Genomic DNA, 9,667 nt, shown 5'->3' with positions numbered 1-9,667 from the left:
GGGATAGAGAAAGGGAACTGGGGTGCCTCTGACAGCCACCAAGCCCCCTGCCATGCGAGCTCTCTATAAATGTGATTTGAACAACTATGACTCACCCGCACACACCCCTGCAGTTTCGTGGTGAGGACACAGCTAATCATAGCTGTGTTTGGGGGAGGAAGAGGGATTTTGCCACAAGCTCCACAACAGGCTAACTCCCTCCTTCTCCAGGATGGCAAAGCGGGTGTGACTGGCCAGGAGTTTGGCAAGTAGGAGTTTCTGCCTCCCTGGGGATTGGCTCTGCCCAGGGAAAGAGCACATCCCTAGAAGGGCCATTAAGGTCAGGGTTGGTTCCCAGGTTTCTGATCAGAGATGACACCGGGAAGACCTGAGCTGGACTCCCTCCGACCTGTCAGGGATGATGTTTGCTTGGGTCTTGTTTTTGTTTTGATCAGGGCTGAAAGGCACCAATTACAGGACACCTAGTTGTATCCCAAACTATCGATGAGGAAATCAAGGTCTCAAGAGGGTGAAATGACTTGTTCAAAGTCATAAAGGGAGAGTCTTAGAGGCAGAGCCACAGCCCCAGCTGCAGATTCGTTGTTCTTTCTGCAAATTCTTCTACGTCTATTTTGATTCCCTAAGAAATGACAACAAAAACAAAAATATCAGCTACCATTCACTGACTAATACCTGCCAGTTACTAGATTAGGTGGTTTATGTATATTACCTCAGGCTGCAAATGGAGATGAGGCGTTTGAATGTCGGGTTTACAACTCTACATTTTCTTCCAGGTCTGAGGTGCAATCATTCTGTGCCGCATGCTCTCAAATTCACAGCCAATCAGGCTGTGCTTGCTTTATCCATTGATCTAGTACTTTCTACATGTGAGGATCTTGATTGGGCTCCAGGAATCCACAGATAAAATAGGACAAGTTTCTTGACAGTGCACTAGGATCAATGATTTACCAGAGTTATAGATAAAGGATCAGGAATACAGACAAATGTGTACTGGGAAGATGAAGAAGGCTTCCAGATTCAGTGACATTTAGGCAGGGTTTTGAAGGGTGAGTAGGAGTTTGCCAGGTGGGGCTGCAGATGAGAAAGATGAAGTACATGCAAAGAAAATCACATGTGGAAGAGCTGGTGGAGTGAAAGTGTTCTGTGTGTTTGAGAACAACAAATATTTTGAGACAGAGTGTGGTGGAATGAAGGGGAAGGTGTTAAATCACACCACAGAGGCAGGTTGAGACTACCTGAGCAAGGCCTTCCTTCTAGGCTAAGGAGGGCACCGCTCAAGAGGTTTAAGCAGACATCTGCTTTGGAAGGATTCTGAGACTCTCATTCCTAGCTTATGTAAATACATATTCTACCTCTGATGTAGCCTGTCTCTCTCCCCCAGACCTCATTTGTCTAGGCACCTGTGAATATGTTTGTCCACCTGGAATGCTAAGAGTCCTCCAGTGAGGCTGACACTGACTGCCAGCTGTGGTCACAAACTCCTGCTCTTTGCCTCTGCACAAGAACATTCTGGGCGCTCCTCTGGCATTCCCCTCATTGACTGGGTATTAGTGGGGTCTTTACACCCTGGCATTCTGCTTGGTCAGGCGCTGTCAGATGGCCCATTCAGTGGAGCTGGGCCTTGGACCCACAAAAAACCCTTCCCTGTCCCTCTTCTGGTCCCAGCCCCTGGCCTACCCCAAACCAAGCTCTGCCCCCACGAGAACTACCCTCTCCACCCTACCCCAACTCACATCCCAGGGTGCTTTAACCTTCCTGTTAGAACATGCTTTCTTTCCCCTGCTTTCTCCCTGGCTGGCTTTCCAGCCCACCCTGGTCTGGGTGCCTGCAATACAGTGGCATTCTTCTTGTCAAGTTGAAAAAAGGACCTTTCTTTCATGTATATTTTCATTTTCAATCTCAGTTAATCATCCAAAAGAGACTTCCTGACAGAGAGAACAGAAGACGCCTTTTGGAGCCCGACAGGCTTGAAGCTGGGCTGTGACCTTCAGCAACCATTTCACTTCTCTGAGCTCCAATATCCTCATCTGTAAAATGGGAACATCAGCCCTCACCGGGCAGAGATTACAAAAGATAACATGCATGTCCATCAATCAAGGAAGGGTTGAGTTCAGTCGAGAGACCCGAGCAGGAAGGGGCACATTCCTAAGCTTCTTCTAAGAACTGGTACCTTTAGCTTCCGGCTAAAAAAACACAAAACAGAGTGTGTTAAATCAGGGCTTTGCGCTGTTGCAAGTGACGCTGTAGTGAAATGGGAAGGAACCCACCCCCAGTAAGGATCCTAAGGCCTCTGCCAACAGGAGGAAGACGTGTCCTTCCTGTTCCTAAGGGAAATGAAAGGCTGCAGCCAAAGCTATCTTCCAAAGCCCAGCAGACAGGTGGCTCTTGGGCTGACCTTTGCCAGGCTGGTAAGCCTCATAGTTTCATTGTTCCACCCGGGCTGGGGAGCTGGTTGGTGGAGTTGGCTTAGAGAAGGGTATTTTGTATCTGGCTTTTGGAATGACTAATGAATGAGCTGTCTCCACTGCAGGAGAATTATGCCACTTAAGCAAAACCCAGCCGGGCTGGTCGGCTCTGAGATAGCTAATAGGAAATGCCTGTCAGAGCACTGACGCTTCAAAGCCAAATATATTCTCACTGTGTTCTCTGTTTGCTAAGTTTACTTTATGCAAAATATAACTCAGCTGAAAATATGTAGATGGCAGAGTGCTCGCTCCTTCCCTCTGGAAGAAATTGCGAAGATGGGGAGGAGAGCAGTTCGCAGTTAACCCTACTGGTCCTGCCAGGCTGAGGAAGAGCCAGACCCAGAGATCTACTTGCTAGAAAGTCTGTGCCCCTGATGGGTCCATAGCAACTGCAGTCTTCAAAATAGAGGCAACTCCCTCCTGCCACATTTCCAGACAAGGGGAGTACAGGGAGCGTGGCACTGGTGAGCACAAACAACCCGCCTGCCAACTTGTCCCGTGTGGCAGGGGCCAACAAGGCCATGTGGGGACAGCTGAAGTTTTGACCTGTTTAGTGACCTTGCCCACCAATACCCACCCCTCACTGGTGAGGGGCAACAGCTTCCAACCAAGAAGCAACCAAAAAAGTCCGTGACTCCTATAACCCCTGAATGGAGCAACAGCCGGGGGATGCTGAAGCAATGTAATCTATGAGAAGAGCACTGGATGGGGAGTCAGGGGAGCTGGGTTCTGGTCCTGCTTCTGCCTCTTCTTCTACGACCTTGCAGGAAAGGTTTTCAGGCCTTGGCTTCACCATCTATAAATGGAGAGATTGGACCAGCTCAGCAATTTCTAGTGTCACATGACACTACCACTCTGTATTATACACAACAGAATGGAGGCAGGAGTGTGGCAACGGCACCCCATTCTCAATTCCCTGACCCTCTCCCTCTCTCAAGAATTGCCATAAGGAGCTGGGCATAAAGACAGGATCATCTTTACAGAGATACGTGAGATTTCTCAATACCCAAAGTAGAAAAGATCCCCCGAGGCCATGACCATGGAATGAGCATGTGCAGATCCCTTGCTGAGGAGGAGCAAAGAGACAGGAACTCCTGCAGCCTTTGACTTGGAAACATCCTGATTCCCATAAGGCCACAGTCACCAGGTAGCTTGCTGGCAGCTCCTTCCTCTTCCCAAACACCCTCCCTACATCAAAGGTCTGGCCTCCTTCATGGAAGGCATTTGGGTTTACTCCTCTGGGACAGAAGTGGTGAGGGCTGGGCCTACGGAGCCGTGGGCTTCTCAGAAAGACCTGGAGAATAACCATGGAACACCCAAGTGTGTGACGCAGAGTAGGGATGAAAATATTAATTAGACATGAAGAGCTCCCTGTTTGGTTGCAAGATGAGAACACACAGAGGAGGCTAGGTGCGGTGGCTCACGCCTGTAATCCCATCACTTTGGGAAGCGGAGGTGGATGGATCACAAGGTCAGGAGTTTAAGACCAGCCTGGCCAACACTTTGAAATCCCGTCTCCACTAAAAGTACAAAAATTAGCCGGGCGTGGTGGCGGGCACCTGTAATCCCAGCTACTCGGGAGGCTGAGGCAGGAGAATGGTTTGAACCATGGAGGCAGAGGTTGCAGTGAGCCGAGATCGCACCACTGCTCTCCAGCCTTGGGGACAGAGAGAGACTCCATCTCCAAAACAAAAAAAAAGAAGAACATATAGAGGAAACAAAGAATGTTGTAGGGCAAATCACTTGACACTGACGTTGCTTTTTAAGCACATTAGAAGTTCAGAGAGGTAACGCCCTCGGGCAAGTTGCTGAATCTCTGAACCTCCGTCCTCATCTATAAAATGGGGATGATGATGACTTCCCTTTGCTACAGAGACAATGTAGATAGAATGCCTCACACACCACCCAGCACATTTTAATCACTCAATAAAAAGAAGCTATTACTATTTTATTGTCAAGGCTTAGAGGACAGCTTCTCAACAGAATGGGTTCCAGGTGAGCAGAGACCTGACCCATCCCTTTAGCCCTTGGGGCTCAGCCTGGGGTGTCTGGACCCCTTAGCTGGCCCTTCTCAGGCTGCCGGCAGTTCCTGCAGTGTGTCACACAGACAGTAGCCATTCCTTTGTGTGCAAAGACCGTTGGGAAGCCCTGACTTAGAGACCTCCAAGTAGGCTTCAAAACCTACAAGGCCAACCAGGCACAGTGGCTCAGGCCTATAATCCCAGCACTTTGGGAGGCTGAGGTGGGCATATCACCTAGGGTCAGGAGTTCGAGACCAGCCTGGCCAACATGGTAAAACCCCATCTCTACTAAAAATACAGAAATTAGCCGGGTGTGGTGGCGTGCACTTGTAATCCCCGCTCCTCGGGAGGCTGAGGCACACGAATCGCTTGAACCCAGAAGGCAGAGGTTGCAGTGAGCCAAGATTGCACCACTGTACTCCAGCCTGGGCAACAGAGCAAGACTGTCTCAAACAACAAAACAAAACAAAACCTACAAGGCCTTTCATGAGGTGGGCAGCATGGAGGGGCTTCTGCTGCCCTAATAGGAATCAAGGAAAACAGCAAAAACCAGCCACAAATAGTGAGAGATGGTGGGCCTGAAAGTCAGGGGACAGCTGGGAGGTCTCGGTGCCCTGTACAACGTCTTGCACATGGACCCCCAGCACATATTATTAGGTGAGTCATTGATTCTGCTGTATGGGGAGCAGAGTCCAAGTTGAGAGATATTGAGGGAAAAGGCTGGAAAATATCCACTCAAGTGGGCTAAGACCGGGCAAGGGGCAGGAGGCAGAGCTTGGGGCTTATGGGGACATGCTGAGGCTTAGGAGCTTGTGCTGCTCAGGGATCAGAGGAAGACAAGGGACAGGAGTCAGTGCAGACACTCAGGCAGGCATCAGATGGCAGAACAGGGTGGAATGCAGGCATTCAGGTCAGCAAGCAGCCGCGGACCGCAGGACGCATGAGCTCTAGTGTTGAGGAGGCATTGAGCCAGGCTCAGCCATACAGACTGGTCTCAAAAGGGGGCTACCAGGGCCACGGGGAAGAGGCTGCCACTGGTAGATAGAAGCGAGGGAGCTACATGAAGCCCAAGAAGCCAGGGAGAGGTGCTGACACTCGCTTAACCCACCTTAGAGAGCCATGTGGGGATTAAAGCAGGTATCGGCCCATCCAGCTGGGGGATGGTGGTGGAAAGAATCACATGAGAACCTCTCCATGCACATGGGACCGTTACAGACACCGGAGGGCAGGGCTGGGGAGCGGAGGAAGCTGGGCCCGAGAAACTGACTTGGCTGCTGTGTGGTCAAGCACAGCACTAGAGGGGCACAGAATTGTGCTCAGTTCAGGTGAGGCTGGGAGGCTGGTCCATCAGGCAGGTAGGGTGGAGCCACTGGGAGGTCAGTAGCAGGAAGGCAGCTGCAACCTGGTTCTGGGTGGCTGGACCCCAGCTAGAAGCAGGGTTCCCAAAGGGGAGTAGACAACTGTCAGAGTCCAGTCCTTGTCAGACACCCTTAGAAGGAGTGGTATAGCACACGGGCTTCGGTCTCGGACAAGCCTGGTCTGAATCCCGTTCCCCCACTTTAGCAGTTGTACAACACTCGTGGTAACACTTAACCTTTCTCGGTTTCCTTATCTGCAAAATAGAGAGAATCCTAGCACCTACTTTACAGGGATGAAGGTTAAATCAAGCCATTTGTGAAACTTCTGGTGTATATAGATGCCCACAAAGTTGTACCTATTCTAACCATGAGGATTAGCCCCTGAGATTGTCAGGTTCCCAGAAATCAGGAGGGCTTCCCAGGTTAGATGGGTAGAACATGGCAGAAGCCCAGCCCATGTGAGAAGGAAACATCACAAAGGCTGCGACCACAGAGAAGCCCAAATCTCTGTGAGTCCTTAACAAGTGACATAATCCCCTCAAACCTCAGTTTCCTCTCCTATAAAAGGGAGATACTACTGTCTGCCTTTGGGGTTGTTGTGATGATTAAATGAGATAATGTAGTGAAGAGTCCAATCCAGTAAGAGCTTAGTGAAAAGCTACTCTGTGGACTAGGATGATACAGGAGGGAGGTGAGTGAGGATGGGACCCTGGGGGTAAGTGGGGGCCCAGGCTTACCCTCTGTACTCCAGATCCCAGACCTCTCACAGTAGGAATACTCTCTCCCTGCAGAAGCAGACGCAGTCAGAGCTAAGGGGGCTCCACAGGAATGTAGTCTGCAAACACACTCACATGCTCTCTGATAGGATTCTTCCTACCTGGATGGAATTGACTCAGGAACCAGGTAAGCCATATCTGATGGTGGAGACAGCTTGTGGCTGTAGCTGGGAAGGGAGAAGAGAAAGAACAAGGGAGGTGTAGGGGGGCGGCGCTGGTGGAAGAAAGATATTTCCATTGACTCTGTAAGTAAGTAATGACTTGTGCACTTTCTACGGGTCCAGCCCTATAGATACCACGTGAACAAGTCATTGTCTCTGTACCCTCAAAACTGAGCCTAGCAGGAGAGCCTAGCACAGGAGCAATGAAAGGGGAGCTTTGGGGCTGGACACGGTGGCTCACGACTGTAATATCAGCACTTTGGGAAGCCAAGGTGGGTGAATTACTTGAGGTCAGGAGTTTGAGACTAGCCTGGACCAACATGGTGAAACCACATCTCCACTAAAAATACAAAAGTTAGCCGGGCATGATGGCATGCACCTGTACTCCCAGCTACTGGGGAGGCTGAGGCAGGAGGATCGCTTGAAGCTGGGAGGCAGAGGTTGCAGTGAGCCAAGATCAAGCCACTGCACTCCAGCCTGGGGGGACAGAGTGAGACTCCATCTCAAAAAAAAAAAAAAGAATGAAAGGGGAACTTTGGGGAGATGGTTCAGTGACCACATTCTGACTGGAATGAGGCGGGGGCTTGTGCGGGCAGGAATGTGTTCTGTGATCAGGTGAGAGGGAGTGAAAGTGGCTGAGGTTGCAGGCTGTGTCACTGGTGGAGAGAGCACTGTGTGTCACCAGACAGACCCCATCCCATCGAAGCTCTACCTCTTACCAGCTATTTGGTTCTGGACAAGTGAGCTTTGGGGGCCTTCAGTTCCCTCCTCTGTAAGATGAGGCTGCTAGTACCTGCCTCATGGGGTTGTTGGTGACTATGAAATTAGGTGATAAATAGAAATCTGGCCTCTTAGTAAGTGTTCAACACATGGGGGCTATGATTAATAAGAACATTCATCACAAGGAGAATCTAGGAGATAACTAGAAAGCATACATGAGGACTTGGGAAGTACTTTAGTTGATAACTGGGCAACTCTAACGTGTTGAGTATCTTTTGCGGGTATAGGAGAGGTTTGGACTGGAGCAGAGTGGGGAGTCTGGCTCCTCAAGAGGGAGGACCCCCAGGTCAGCTCAAGCAAGGGGATAAGATTCAGTCGAGGAAGAAAGCACTTGAGGCCAGTGTCTGGTTTAAACGTTTCCACCTTTACTTTCTCCAAGACGCACCCCGGAAGGGCAGTCAGAAGGATGGCCTAGATGCCCCGAGCCAGCGTTGGGCTTGACCTGGCCAAACTCTGAGAGAAAGATCCTGGACCAAAAGTGTAGTGTGAAAAGGAAATGGCTGCTCAATCGCCATCTTTCTTTCTGTAGACAGAACAAACCCTCAATAAACATGTTACCTTTGGTTTTTTAAAGTGGCAGTCCCATTGGAAGCAAAGGACTTATAAGACAAGGTCCCCGATAGGAACAAAAGAATCACCCCCACTAACGCTCTTGCCAGAAATGAGCTGAAATTCTTGGAGAAGTCTCGGAGCCAAAATTCTCAGGAAGAAGTCCCAGAAGACTGCCCATCAAATGAAAAAATGTAGGGAAAATGTAATGTGTAAAATGATGAGCTGGAGAACCATCCAACAAGCCTGCACCGAGCTATGTCTTAATGAGGCGAACTCCAAAGACGCTTTTCCTTTAATCTGGCATTTGAAACGAAACGCTGCTAAGACGCCCCCAACTCACCCACCCCACCCTCATGCGTTGCCATGACTACTCAAGTTCTTAGACCATGAAAGAACAACCTCAGCATTTTCCTCTGCAACAAAAGAAAATTATTCCAGGTTTCTAGGCAGAGAACTCCAAGGAATGGGACCTGTTACTGGATAGCAGGTTCTTCAGAATTGCTAGGGATGAAATCTGAGCCTATGGGGACCAGAGCTTTCTGAAAAGCCAGTGGAAGGAAACTGAGGGTGACAGGGCCCCCGCTCTCGCCCCAGCTCACACAGCCTGTGCTCTGCCGCCATGGCTGGCTTCCTCCCTTCAGCTGGACCTCATTTGCTCCTGCAATGAAGCAAGTTAAAACACATCCCCTGTCCATATGGGAAAGGGCAGGGGGTGGGAGAGGAGCAGGTCCCAGCTCAGTAGGTCCCAGGGCAGCAGCAAAAGGTGACTTTGCCTGCTCTCTAGCTTGGTGTGTCTTGAGACAACCAAGGGAGGCCAACCTGTGGCATGGCTAGGAAGCCCCTCCAAGGCCCCCTTGAAAGCCTGAGGTCCTGCTAATGAGGGCCAATCTAAGCTTTCTCCCAAATCCAGAAAGCAAAGCTGAGGAAGCAACAGTTGGAAAGGCAAACTGCTCCCTCACACTCCCTCCCCGGCCTGAGCTTCAAGTGGAAACCCAGACACTGCTCTCGACATCTCCCTTTCCTTCATCCTCCATGTCCAGTCCTTCAACGCCTTTTGAGACTACTTCCTCAACATTTCTCAAATCAATCCACCTCTTTCTCCATCGCTATTGTCTTGGTTCAGGCCTCACCATCTCTAGTCTGAAGTGTTCCTCCAGACCACGTCCACACTAGGGCGAGAGTGGTCGTTTCAGAACACAAATCTGAGCAGGTCACCTCTTGCCGAAAACCCTTCGGTGGCTCCCATCGCCTTTAGGATAAATTTTCACATTCCTTAGAAAGACATGCAAGGCCTTTCATGATGGATGCCCCCATCCCTACTCACACTACTCCAGACATAAAGAAAGCATTTCCCCGGCCGGGCGCGGTGGCTCAAGCCTGTAATCCCAGCACTTTGGGAGGCCGAGATGGGCGGATCACGAGGTCAGGAGATCAAGACCATCCTGGCTAACACGGTGAAACCCCGTCTCTACTAAAAACTACAAAAAACTAGCCGGGCGAGGTGGCGGGCACCTGTAGTCCCAGCTACTCGGGAGGCTGAGGCAGGAGAATGGC

Source organism: Macaca fascicularis, chromosome 2 (genome assembly GCF_037993035.2).
Source record: "Macaca fascicularis isolate 582-1 chromosome 2, T2T-MFA8v1.1".
Taxonomy (NCBI): Eukaryota; Metazoa; Chordata; class Mammalia; order Primates; family Cercopithecidae; genus Macaca; species Macaca fascicularis.
The sequence above is the reverse complement of the archived record's forward strand: the minus strand, read 5'-3'. Positions refer to the sequence as shown.